Consider the following 14,708-nt stretch of genomic DNA (forward strand, 5'->3'; position numbering starts at 1 on the left):
CTGCGAACATTTTATTTAAAGGGTTTTGAAGTGAAAAGTTCTTAAGGCGCACCGCGACATTATTCCCGGGCAGTGAATTAGTTTCACCGTCACGCCTCACGTCACACGCTCCGAGGTGAAAGGCTCATTCTAGTGAGTTCGGGGAAGCCCAGTTTAGCCGAGCGAGCGAGAAACAGTCAGATTATGAGTGGAGATTTTAATATCGATTTCTCGACAGAAAAATCCAAGCCCTTGATTGATTTTTTAAAAAGAGCATTGGATTTAAATATGTCAAATTAAAAGGTAGTACAACTACAACAAAATATGGAACTACAAAAGACGGAATTATCAAGATATTTAAATAGTTGAAATCAAAGTATTTATTTCGTATTTTAGCTATCACGAGCCCGTTTTTCCTGATTTCTCCAAGTGCTATCATTCATAATAGTATAATTTATGTAATATCCATATTACTTATTTATATTACTGCATTGTTTGTTTCTTTCTGTTTTTTTCTAGAATTGAAACAAATTTAAGCGAAAAAATATTCTTTCAACTAGGGTAAACTAAAAAGCAGTAACATCAAGGGTTCTTAAGTATTTTTTTAGAAGAAAAAGAATTTTCTATCACAACCTGGTCACTCTACATTTGCTACGAGCTTGTTACTAAAGTAATGTTCACGTCTAGATGCTTGTTTCAGTCATTAACTAAGCCACATAATTACTAAATAATAGGAGAACTAAAAACTAGAACTGAAACCAAGCAAATAATAATTTAAAATATTCGTTTAACAGCTGAGGCGGAACTGAAGCGTCGGTGATTCTGAAAAGTTTAAATTAATTTCATAAATAATTAATTAACGAATCCGTAATTTAATTCACCTGAAATTATACAAGAAACAAGATAATAATGTTTACAACTCTCAATCTATCGGGCCTTCAAATAAATATATATATTTAGTGTAGGCGTAGGCGACATTCTAATTCTGTTAACAGTGTAAAGTAATTTTTGTAGGTAATCAATTATTCTCCGGAGTTACACAGGTTACGTAGTAAGCTTTTCCCAATTTCATATTGTCATATTCCGTGGAGGGGGAATCGGGAAAATGCACTACAAAAATTAAAAATATTTTCTGACCTAATTTTATTTCGTTAAAATGTCAGACGTTTCTTGTGTCATTTTCTACTTAAGAATTGAATTTCCATTGGTTATTAACAACGAAACATTTAACCATTCTGTTCTGCGTCGTTCTCATCAGTCTTGTCTTTGTTATATTTGTTTATATTTTACAACGAGCGTCTAGCAAATACTTGAGTTATATACTTCTGGCAACCATGGGAAAAAAGTTGAGGTCAGTAACGTCCGGTAAGTCGTTTCACAGAGACGTATTGCGTGTCTTCAGTGCTAGTTAATAATTAACAATGCTCAGTAGAAAAGCGGAAACAGTATTTCCACTTCAAAGCAGCCAGTTTACATAATTTAAAAAAACACACTCCTAAAACTATTCCGAATCCGCACCTGTGTCGCGAAAGGGGGTGGTGTCATCGAGCCTCGAAGACGAAAGACCCATCACTCCAGATTGAGAGAAAGTGATTGTTGTGTTGATTTTTAAAACAATCATTTAAAGAAATAGTAAAAAATCCGGGACGGAAATGTACGTAGAGTTGGCGAAACTGTGAAAGATGCATTTTTCATTTTAAATGAAAGAACCGTTTCTCACTTTTCCCTGTCCGCCGCCGAGTTGATTTTGTGCAGACGTTCCGCCGCCACCTCCCACAATGCACCGTCTGGAAGCCGTGACTGGTCCCACGTGCGGTGCATCCCCGGATTAAAACAATACCTTTCAAGGGTGGGAATTATTGTGAATGGCGTTTGAATGCGGTTGCTTGTCGGCCAACTTAATGGTTGATTTAGCCGCCGGTAGTCAGCTAGTGGTCCCCAGAGCCCGCTCCCAAATGAGCATCTGTCTGGCGCAAGAGATAACGGTCTGATACAGGGAATTGACGTAGATTAATATACAAATTGCACAGGACCACCCGTCCATTTGCATACACTTACGCTCAACTCAAACAACAACTATCGACACGGAAACAATACGTCGGACGGGCGGCGGCGACTTTTTGATTGATGAATCCGTCGAGTCGAAAGTAATTAAAGTTTTGTTAATCCCGGGGCCGGTTATAAATGGATCGTCTCCGAGAAGGCAAGTATGCCAGGATTTCGCCGACGCGAAGAATTCCACCCGAAAACTTCCAGCGGCGCTCGCGGGCGGCGCCACCAGCTACACTTAGAACCCTACATCACAGGGGATTCCAGCGCGACAACTATTTAAAAATCGCGCCTCATTCGCTCCTCGCGTCAGATGTCGCCACGCTCGCCGCATTATCTTCTTTTTCTTTGTAAATTGCGCCGTGTAATCGCGGCAACGCACGCCGGATGTCGCCTGCGATGAAATATTATTCCCATCATTCTCATCGAATGAACTGATAAAGTTCCGTCAAGACGCCAGTAATTAATAACGGAGGATTCGGCGGCGAAATCGCAATTTGCAGACACGTTCGTCGGCTACAAACAAAACCGGGGGAGCCCCGGACGGAATAACGAGGGCACAATACCGCCAATCCGACGTATTAAATAGGACCGCCACCGAGACCCGCACGATCTCAAAACTTGCGGATTACGATCGATCCCCACATTGAAAAACACCAACAGCCCCTAAATTCCTGAAGAGAGAAACGTCGACGGCGTCGCGTTACAATTTCGAAATTATTTTACGACCGCAATAACGACTCTTACAATGCCTAATTTACGATTATTTTCAAACTGTTTGCTTGTAATTTGAAAGCAAAGATACTAAACCGATTCCGGAGCAATCTTCAAGACGTTTAATAGGAATTTAACTCAATTTTAATGCCGCACTGGAGCCTCCCCGGCATTGTTTTAACGGAATTAGGCAACGCTCTTGAAGCAATTTTCTTATACATTCATCGACGATTATTAAGTGTTGTTTTCAAAAACTGACAATAAATTCGCGAATTCAATTAGCGACGACGTCGCAGGACGCGTCGCGACGCTCCGCATAATTGGTCCGAGGACAATGGGTATAACGAGACGTGTATTGCTGGTTGCATAAACGCGCAAGTATTTCCCCGCCAACTTAAAACGCGCAAACAAAAAGAATTAGATCCTCGGCTTTGTCGGATTTTTTCGCGGAAATGACACAGAAATATTGAAAATGTTTGGCGCTCTTAAAAATGTCTTGCCCAGCCGAGTGCGCCCGGAAAGGAAGTCCTTCCGCTCGGTTCCACTCCGGACGAAAATTTAAAATAAAACCGCCGCTCTGCCGCGCTAAATACCGCTTCTTCACGTTTTGGGATTACGGAAGACGAACGGAATAGATTTGTCGTCGGGATGATGGAGCTGTTGTCGCCTTAATCAGACTCCATAAACAACGAAAGTAATTCGGAGGAAATTCGTCCGTCGTGTTATCTTTTCATTAAATTTGGATCTTGGTGCCCGGAAAGTTGTCCAAACTCAAATGCGACATCGGTTTTTTCGATGTTGGACTAGGTGAAAAAATTTAACTTTGAGAAATTGCGTGAGCGCTCTCGGTCGCTTGATTAAATAAACTCGTCACACATGACCGACGAAATAAAATATTTATTTTGTTTCCGTTAGAAATTAGCAACCCATATTTACGAGAAGGGGTGGTAATTCATCGTCAATAATTCACGGGCGAACTACCGAATTTAATTATAAATAAACATCAAATGCGAAAATACGCTGCGAATTATGAGCCGGGAGGAGTTGCAGTTCTTGCCGGCTGAACGTTACCCAAGCAAACAACTCTTAGCGATTTTGCACGATAAAGTCAACGTAGAGGTGTAAATTAATTAACATATATAAAGTATAGCGCAATCGTCGAATTATTATTATTCATAAGTGTAAAAAAGGTAGTTTTAGAATTTTTTTAACTACGAATAAAACTGAAACATTTTCTGGTGAGGAAGTAAATAAATACAATAGCAGATTATATCTTTAAGTGTAGAAGTGAGTCTTTTTGTGCTAGGTCCAGGGAACGAAGACCAACACGAAGTCGAGGTCAGCAACTGGGCGAAGCATAAAAAGACCTTCTATACTCTGAATGATATACATATACTATTTTATCTTCAAGCGAATCACACAAAAAAATAACTCATTTATTTTCTTTTGATGCAGTTACAGTAAAATGACAATTTTCAAACTTTAAGGCACCAGTACTTGGTAGTTCTCTTGTTGCAATATTATTAGTACTTGAAGGTTCAATTAGCAAAGTCTACTAAAGTCAAAAGTTTACTTTTTAACGTTGAATTAGCAAAGTCTACTAAAGTCTAAAGTTTACTTTTTAACGTTGAACGACCATCTTGCTATAGAGATACACAAAGATGCGATTTTCGAATGCTTGAACATATTTTTCATAAGAAAATAGACGGTTTTCATTATCGTTTTTTAGTTGTTTTAGTGTCTCAGATAACTGCGTAAAAAAATTCTTTGAGAGCTTCTTGCGTTTACGTCAACAAAATTGTATCATAAACAACCCTTGAATCAATTTGTCTGATTATGTTTACAATTTATTTTTTTATTGCGTTAATAATAAATATTAGATGTTGAATTACATCTCTATTAATATTATTACCTCGTCGAAATGATTTAGGTTTTTTTTTGTGAGAATGTATAAATAAATTTCAGTCGACGACAGAAACTCGAGAATTCTACAAGATAAAATAATCTCTAGAGTTGGTCGTAAATTTCTCTCGTATGGTATTTTATTATTTTTTACAGCACCTCAGTATTGTGATTAGCACTAAAATATCGTAGATCATAAAGACTCTTTGTTTCAACAAATTGAATAAAATAACCTGAAGTTCTGAAATAACGAGTTTTTTGTTTAAACATTTTATTTTTCTTGAATCTATTCCTTTCGGAAAACTACATTTTCATGTATGTATAAGATATACCGGGACATTTTTTTAACATTGAACATAGCCCATACTTATTCCCTATGTTCAGTTTTAAAAAACACAGGTCAATAATGTATGTTATCACGTAACCAAGGTAACGAAAATAAGTACTTGACAGTTTAAAAAAAGGTCAAGTTATTTGAAGAAGAAATACACATAATGCAGTTATTCTATGCCAATTAGAGCATTAGAAATGTGCGTGACATTTCCAATGCAACACATGATAGACCAATTCCATCAATCGGAACAATTTTTAACATTATTTCAAAATCTCTGGTGTTCGGTATAGTTGGTTGCATAGCAACTCACAATGCATTGATCTGTGTTTTTTAAAATTGAACATAGGGAATAAGTATGGACTATGTTCAGAGTTAAAAAACTGTCCCGGTATGAGTTCTTAAACAATATAGGACCAAAACTAACTACTCCAAAGTATTGCACGTAGTGGAAGAAAGGGTCCACCTCCAACAGAAATAATCATTTTTTGTCATAAATTTAAAAAATATATCTCCAGCTCTCACCCATGAAGAACAAAGATTCTTGTGCTGGGACGGGTAGGTACTCGTATCTTTTTATTATTGCTGAGATCTACATTTTTATTTTAACAATTGACGGACTTATTCTCAAATAATTCATCCGTCGGTCTGTCACTGGACGTTTTCTACGTCGGTGGTAACAAACGTAATACAGTGCGTTAAGCCGCCTTTTACACACCGTGCGCGTCACGAATCGCGTAAAAATTGTGTCGGAAGTTGCGAAAACACGAAACATATAAATCAGAACGTATTGAGAAGTTTGCGGCGCACTCCTTATTGCGTATGCAAATCCCCCAGCTCGCACACTTCCAAAAAAAATCATTATTATGTAAATGTCGAACAAATTCGTAAACTTTCCGCCGTAGTCGTAAACTCTCACTTCTCTAGTGTCAGTTAGGCAATCTTTTCCCGTTTTATGTCGTCGTCGGGGGCGCTCTCGTCCGTCCGAACCGTCGTTGATGTATGTCTTACGATTTTTATCGGCCACTACGTAGCGACGTGCGTCTTTACGCCGGAAGGTGGTTTGTTGCGTTGCATGGTCCGTACGCAACACATAATCCGCCCATTAGTCGCCCCTATCTGCGATCTTTCGACGGGATAATAAACGTTCCCGGCTCGATTTTATGCATACGGAATGAGCCGATGCAGGACCGGGCTCGCGGCCCCTTTGGGCCTGCCGCCCCCGGAATTATTAGCGGCGTTGCTCGGGTGATAAATGAATTCGGAAGGGGGTTCGGAGCGAAAAGTCTCTTTTCGCTCATTTCGGAAATTCTCGACGTTTGAGCGAGTCACGAGAGCCGACTAATGACGGCCGATGGCGGTCCCGGACGGGCGGTTATCGGAGATTTTTTTCCAACGGGGTGGAAAAAGGGAGCGGGGAGAATCAGCGCACCCCCTCGAATAACTATTAACCTGACAGGGAGGCGGCTGTTGGGGGAATTTGCCGAATTAAGGGCGAACGAGGGGTATTGATTCGAGACGAACATTTACCTAATCTAGAAAAAGAAGGTGGGGTCGAGGAAGATTGTCAGGAGGAGGAAATAGAATTATTGCGCGAAATTAAAAAATAATATTGAAAAAAAAGATTGTAATTCATACTTATCAAACTGAAAAAAATAACCATATAATGTAATGTGTTGTAATGAATCTGAAAATTTTGTATTTTATACAGGGTGTTATTGAAAGTTGTACAGATATTTTAACCACGAGTAGAACTCGAAAAAAATATTTAAAAAATTCTGTCAAAAAATAAAATGACATTTATTTAGTTTTCTACATTGTCCTACAACCTCGTAGGTAAAATTTCGGCACATTTTAAAAATACACCCTGTATATCATGTTTTATAAAATGTACGCCAATGCGAAGTAACCTATAGGAAATATGCTTTAAAACGTTTTATAAAAAATAATATACAGGGTGTATTTTTAAAATGTGCCGAAATTTTACCTGCGAGGTTGTTTGACAACGTAGAAGACTAAAAGCAATTAAAAAAAATTGTAACTCAAAAAATAAGTCATTTTATTTTTTGACAGAATTTTTTAGATGTTTTTTCCGAGTTCTACATGAAGCCAGTAGCTCGTGGTTAAAATATCTGTACAACTTTCAATAACACCCTGTACAAATATTAATTTTACGTCATTACATGTGGCTAGCTGATATGATGTAAATAGAACAGATTATTTTCAATATATTATTAACTGGATCATTATGCTTGCGCAACAAATAATATTAAACCAACGTCGGTGTTTGCATTGTGATTTCATAAAACATAAATACAATGTACGATGAATAAATCAATAAATACATTTAAAAATACGCACGTATAAATAGCGACGATCACAAATTTGTTTAAAATTTCGGAAGAAAAATTCATGATAATTTAAAACAGAAGAAAAAATAGCGTTATAAATTATTCAAAATTTTGCATTCCAAATGTACAGCAGTCAGCACCAAGGGTCGAATACGAAATAAAATAATAAATATTTTTTTTAATTGGATTATTCGCGATAATTTAAAAAGTACCTAAATTATTCAATCACACGGTTTAATCTGGTGATTTTTTTTATTAATTAAGGAGATTTTGGCACCACTAGTAAGGCACAAGAAACAAGTGAATTTATATTTTATTTATGCAACCTTTTCACACCGAGACTTAAACAGTTTTAAGCAAATTCATTGCTGTAGAATTATTCATTATTTTAGAATACAAGGTCAGCAAACCGCCAAGTTATTTTCATTTTATGTTATTTGAATTTGAGGCTAAGTAGAACGAATATAATATACATACATAATAGAAGAACAAAAAAAAAACGTGAAAAGTAAATTAAAAAGCAAAATACAATTAATAGTTATTTACCCAACAAGTGAGATATAGACGTTATTATCTCACGCATGTGAAGTTTGCACAACGAGGCTGTAAGACGAGAATACTGCACTGTTCCGCGTGTTTTGTTTCATTTACGACCAGCCAAATTTTTTTTAAATCACCATATTTCTTATTCTAGTAAAAATTCAATTCACAGTCAAAGACAAAATCGGAACAACATCTTAGGAACTGTACATAAACAGTTTTAGATTTTTCCTTATTTACTTTACCGCAAGGCGTGTGGTAAAACATATATTACCGCAAGGGCAGTGGTAAACTAAATCATTATCTATTCGTAATGCGTGGGATAATTAGGATATACCACACTGTCGTAGATAAAACATTTTAATATATTTTTACGCCGTAATAGTAGAGACCCTTTATTTGTTATAAAAATAGCACAAGGGTTTTGTTTGATAAACTTGTGGTACTTTAAAAATGTATCGATAACAAAATAAGCAACACCTTAGGTATCAAAGGTTCCAATTAAGATTTTTTCCATTGCCGCATTAACCAATCCTCTGAGATTTGAGATATTGCAATAAAATGTCTACAAAACTCTCCCGTTTGATAAACAGAAACACAATGACCCCTAATGCGTCAACGTCATTACTTTAAAACTGATAAGATCAGTAGCTATAACGTAACGGAATCATTTTACGGATACGCCTCTAAAGTAATGATCCATTCATTTTTCGACCTTTAAATCGTTATTCAAATAAATGGCTACTCAATTAATTGTGAACAAGCACGTATTGTCAACGTCCTAAATCATTATTTATAATTAATGAAACGCTAAATAAACATAAAATTTGCTTTGTAATTAGCAATTATGCAAAAAAAGTTTAACTCGTGGCAATAATTTAAAAAGTTATAAATTATTCACACCCTCGTTGCCTGCGAGAATTTTAAGAATTTCAACAACTTCTGCCGCCGCTATGGCTTCTCCGACCGCAACAAGAAAAAAATTATTTCATATTTATGCAACCCTTTCCCGGCAAGTTCCACCGCTAAAATTCATGAATCAGTTTGTCTCCAACCCTGATTTTTTACTGGGGTATTAATCACCGGACAGGGCTTAAATTAACAGGACTTGATTCGGAAGTTTTCCACATGTTTGAGGTACAAAAAAAAGTGGTAATATTGACCGATCTCAACCCTTTGCCGTGTGTCGAGACCGGTTAGCGCCGCCAGCGCGCGTTCCACCCCCGCAAGGCAATAACACTTTGTCTTATCCCTATCTGCGATGGCAACCCCTTATACACGCGTGTGTTTGATTTTATCTTAATTTGTTTCCAGCGCCGGGTATGTTTTCCATCCCTGATCGTCACATTAGCCTCCGCCGCCTATCACACCTCCGTCATCTGCATCCCGGCGGCGGGGGCGCTCACGTCTCAATCGACTCCCTGCAGAAAATCAACATGTGCCGGTGCCAGTGCACCCCCGAAGTACACGTCGAGTGGAGATTTTAATCTCGCCTTTCGCTTCCTATCTGGGAACGTTTATCACTGGCGCGACCTCGCGATGGAAATAGAAACTTAATGTTGAAAGGGCACACAAGAATTAACGTACAAACACGCCGAAGGGCTGCATTGTTTCAGAGCGACGTCTCCCACTTCGAAACATGTTTATCACTTTCAGAAGCGCCGCCAACAATGGCCGGGAGATAAAAGTGATCTCGGGATGAGCAAATATTGTTCGTAATGTAATGCAGATTTACAGCCTTAAGCCGTATTTACATCGGGGAACGTTTCGGCTAATAAAAAACTTTGTCGAAGCGATGGAACGTCGCTTTCAATCCGGCGCTGAATGTTGTTCGGAGCGGCCCCGGAAAAATCCGTGGGAATTTTTTTCATTAGGGTGAAACGCGCTGGGAATCCGGCAAGGTGAGCGCCGCCCGAGCGGGCCACTCGATAGACCTGTCGCAATATGAAGAGCACAAGAAAAAACAAGGAAACAATAAAAACGGAGACAAGTCTAAAACAGCCTGATTTATGACCCGGAGCGGGACGACTTGGGGGAATTGCACCAAATCGGAACACGTCAAAACACTTTGTTGATGCACCGGAGGATGGCTCCGCTCCGCATAAATTCAAACATATTTGGGGTTCACCGCGTTGAACCGCACCCGGAAGATATATTCAACAATTACGTTTAATACTCACCGATTTGCCGTGGAAACTCACACCAGGCGCCTCCTCGATGCCATGGTCGACCTGAAACAACACAGCCTGTTATGTACGACCTCCCTCGTAATTGTAAGTAAATAACAAACACCCCGTATGATAAATATAATCGTTCTCACAACAGTACTCAAATTCAGAAAGGCCTCGTCGTACAAACTTCACATGCGCGAATAATCTCCACTTAAAATGCATAATTTACTATTTTAATTTGTAAAATATTTTACATATTTCGGCTGCGTGCATTGAGCTGCACCGTACTCCTCAACGCGCGCCCTTTACCCAATAGAAAACCATCCCCCGAATCACGTGAAGATCACGCAGTTTATTACTCCAGTGAGTCGCTGCACCGATTACCGAGCACTGTGGCCAAGCGCCTAGTGCGCCAATTTACATTCGGGAGGTCCCGGGTTCTAACCCCGGTGCCGCCTGACCAAGTGTGGGTTTTTTTCAGAGGTTTCCCCACACCATCACATCGTGGTATATCTCATATCACAGATAAGGCAAATGCTGGGTCAGTATCAACCTCTGCAGAACCTACCACCTTCCTTACGCACCCATTTACACCGTACCCATCCCGAATCTTCCCATCAATGTGGCTGGAAAGGCTCTGGAAAGCCTCAGCAGCCCACTCCCCTTCGGGGGAATGAAAGATGTATCCTTTCCTTCCTGCACCGACTATACTTAAATGGTGGATGCGCCGGGTAAATGCACTATAATAATAATTAATTCTAATTTCTGTCATATTATCTTGTCACTAATTTAAAGGTATTAAATCAAAATATGAACAAGCATAATTAGAGTTAAACAGCAGGAATGCAATTTGCTTTTTTAAGACTTGCTGTTGACCATTTCTGTTGATGATCAGTGACGCATCCATTAACTTTTTTTTGCTGAACTCAGTTGAATTTAATTAAATTAAATCGGGAGCTACAAGTCCGCTAATGATCATGATTGGCAAAGGGACAAAGAAATGATAATTAGCGACGATGTTAAAATTTCGAACAAAACAGATTCGCGTTGCATTTACATGTCAATAATTAATTAAATTCGGAAAGCATCCGGAGCCGTCGTGCGCATCCCGCAATATTGTCTGAAAAAAGAAAATCTCCGCTTTGAAAAAACCCGAACAAAGGCATTCTGCCGCAGATTTCTCCCACAATCTTTCCCTATTAACGGCCTTACCATTTTCTTATGCTCGTACGCCCACAACAGCGAGCTCCACCGTACAAGTGTATGGTAAAAATACGTCGGCGGCAATTTAGTCAAGAGTGCTCGACGTAAAATTGGACGAAGAGCGACAAGTCTCCGCCTGACAAAAGAAGCACAAGTGCCTTTTAACATCCACCGCTTCATTCTAAAATCCTCGACGCTGTTTCGTCAGCTGTGATAAGTTTCAAAAGCGACTCACCGAACACACTTGTTTAAGAACTAATTTCGATTTCTGCATCCACAGTACGTTCTATTTATCCCGGTCGTTTCAGTCAAGTCATGAATTACTTTACCGCACGCGTCCGATACTACATTCATTACTGTCTGGCCGACGGCCTCGTTGTGCAAACTTCACATCCGACACTGACGTCTGCATCCCACTTACTACTTTCGTGTTTTGCATTGTGTGTGCTTGTTGGTTTGTTGGAAATTTCAGGAAATATTTATAATTTGGCGTGGAAAGTATAATCTATGTAATTAGGTGTTTACCTTTCGGGCACTAAAATATTATATGATAATCACCGTTATTATTGTAATTGTTATGGAAAAGGGCTCGCCGGAGTTGGATCCCCCGTTACGCAGGGTCCGTCGTAAAACTTCCAAGGTGTAGTAGGTAGTTCGGCGAGCCTCTCCTCCACCTCCCGGGTCATAAATCAGACATGCCCTCCGCGTACCGCACAGACTACCGTGACGAAATTAACGAACAAATTGAGTTGTTACTCAGACGTGAATTTATTAACGACTATCGGAATTTATGCGGGATCGGGTGGAATTAAAATGCGCGCGAGATGGCGTCGCCGTATCCACTTCCAGCCGTATAACCTGTCCATAAAAGAGAATTATTGCCCTACTAGAATAGCGGATTATATTGCTTCGTTCTGTTATACAATATAAATGTAGTAGGAATAATGCAATATTATTCTCATGAATGCCTGCTCCTCCACGGGCCGGGGTTATCACGCGTACGCCACGTTATTTACAACGCATGCGGATTTTATAAATCACACCCCGTGCACGGGGCTAATTATTCGTTTTTAGGGGCAGTATCGTGCAGCCAACTGGCGCGATTAATATCTCCCGGAGCGATAACGGGAAATTTGCAGCCGAATCGATGCACCGATTTTGCGATCGCCCCGGACCCACCCCCTTTTCGACTTGGCAATCGGTTCATGACTGCCGCTAATCTCTGGTTACCTAAACCGATTCCGTAATCGCGTTTGGCCTGTATCGTGCCGCGTCCCATTCTCCGCACATCCGTTGCGTAACCGTCCGGGGTTGAATTCCCACGAGCCCTCCCCCGGAATCTTATCAGAACTTAACCTATTTCTTCACTCGGAAAAATGGATGGGAAAGGTCCCGGCCCATATTTCCCGAAAACTCAAATTAAAAAAATTCATTCGCTCCCCCATATATCATGCAAGTTTTTGTGTGGGTCCGGCCAAGTTCGACCGACCGCCGAACTGTGGCTAAACGCCCATAAATACCGAAGACGGAGAGGGGGCTTTTCAAAATGTGCACGTTTTGGAAACAAATACAAGATCTATCGAATTTACTTATAAGATATTTACTCATCCCAAAATTATCTACCTCTCGACGGTTGTTTATTCGCAAAACTTGATCATACTAAGAAAACATAATTATATTAAAAATCTATTTTATTTTTTACTAACACGATACTGGTTCTTTTCGTTAGATACACATTATGAAAAACAACTCATAACTCCCTTGGGATATTTCAAATTTTTTTCGCCCTCCCCATTGTTTACAACAATCTCGTGAGAACGAAACTATAGCAACCATATATTCACGCAATCTTCCCTGCAAAATATTTTTAAGTTTTAACTTTTAAGTACAGACACTAAAAAATAAAATATTGTATGCACCACGGGAGATATTCATGTTTTTCCCCTCGGTTGACTTATAAACCTCGGGCCAAAAAATCATGTGCATATCTCCCTTAATGCATAAATATCTATTTTGAACTCACTACCCCCAAAATGACATTTCGCGACCGCATAGTAGTGTGCGAAATCGATGTTCGCGCAATACTATGCCTTCGCAGGCCATTTTGAAGCATTAGTGCGCGAAATCGACGTTCGCGCACTAGTGCGAATGCTTTTTGAGCATTCTGACAATAATTTCACTTGATAATAATACACTCTATGAATTCGATTGACAGTTTGGCAAGCGCATAGACAATCGCCATCCAATTCACAGGTATACGAGAAATCAGACATAATGTTCGTTTCAAAAAATATTGTACGAACTTCGATGCGGGAAGACGTATTCAGCACGCTCGCGCAAATGAAGCACTCGCTCCTTCGTCGCTCGTGCCTCAAATAATACGCTCATGCCCGAAAAATGTCTTCTCGCACTCATTTTGTAAATAACTATTTCGATCTGGACCTTTAGCAATTTAAAAAATAAGTTATTCTACTGCCTCAACCGAAAGTAGGCATCTCATTTATCAAAAATCCACAATTTATTTATTCGTGTTAATATGTAGTAAAACATAACCGGTGAAGATAAAATAGACTGTTCATGAAATGCAACTTTGGTAACGGCAAGTGTGCTTACTTTAAAGCTCAAATTCTCTAAATTTAATCAGAATTTTAGTGTTTTTTTTGTAAAAACATAAAGAAGGTATTAAAGAAATCTATGTGTACACCTCTGTAGTAAAGTGTCATTTCCTCTTTTGAGTGATTAAACTTCACCAACGGGAGGAAATGACGCACTTTCCTCCCCTGTCATTTTTTATCGAGTTTATTTACACATGCAGTGTTTATGTCTTTTTCCTGCTTATACATTTGGATTAATATATACAGGGTGTAAATTTTAACTAGTGAAAGAATTCGCCAATTTATGAAACTTTTCTCTATAACATTCTGCAAAATTCGGAAAAGGGTCCTTCTGTGTGATTAACACAGAATTTTAATATTTTTTTCTATAACAAAGTAACTTTTTTGACAAGGCTCCGTTGATATCACAACAGAAAATTTTCGCCACTACCCATTGGCGGGTATACATTTTGATGGCTAATTTTAAATTAATTTGTAACGCTTTTTCGTAAAAAAATCAAATAGAAAAAACCTTCCATTTAACACATTTTAGATACACCCTGTATATTTTACAGATGAAAGTTTTTTATAGAATATTTCTGATCCACTTTGTTGATGAATCTGAAACATTTACGACAAAAACTGACGAACTGGTCTCGTTTGATATTTTTAATTACTCTAAAATGAAAATATTCGGTTATTCATTATGCCAGCTTTAGGCATTCCCTCGTCTAATTAAAACAACACAGTTTCGCACTTTGACATCACATTTAATAAAACTGTTGTGTACAACTAAATACGATACCCACCATTCAATGGTGTTTTTTCTGAAAGCCTTTTGATATTTTTTGAAAGGAAAGTCGTGTTTTGTACA

General features: G+C 38.8%; 1 protein-coding gene across 1 annotated transcript in view; it reads right to left on the minus strand.

The window, feature by feature from the left end:
• Lar (tyrosine-protein phosphatase Lar) overlaps positions 1–10,094 on the minus strand; it is a 424,567-nt gene extending 414,473 nt beyond the window's left edge. Inside the window, exon 1 of the mRNA XM_069052710.1 lies at positions 10,047–10,094. The gene's annotated coding sequence lies outside the window, so the exon portion shown is untranslated. The remainder of the gene's footprint in view (positions 1–10,046) is intronic.
• Between the last annotated feature and the right edge of the window lie 4,614 nt (positions 10,095–14,708).

This window comes from Tenebrio molitor, chromosome 1 (assembly GCF_963966145.1).
Source record: "Tenebrio molitor chromosome 1, icTenMoli1.1, whole genome shotgun sequence".
NCBI classification, from domain to species: domain Eukaryota; kingdom Metazoa; phylum Arthropoda; class Insecta; order Coleoptera; family Tenebrionidae; genus Tenebrio; species Tenebrio molitor.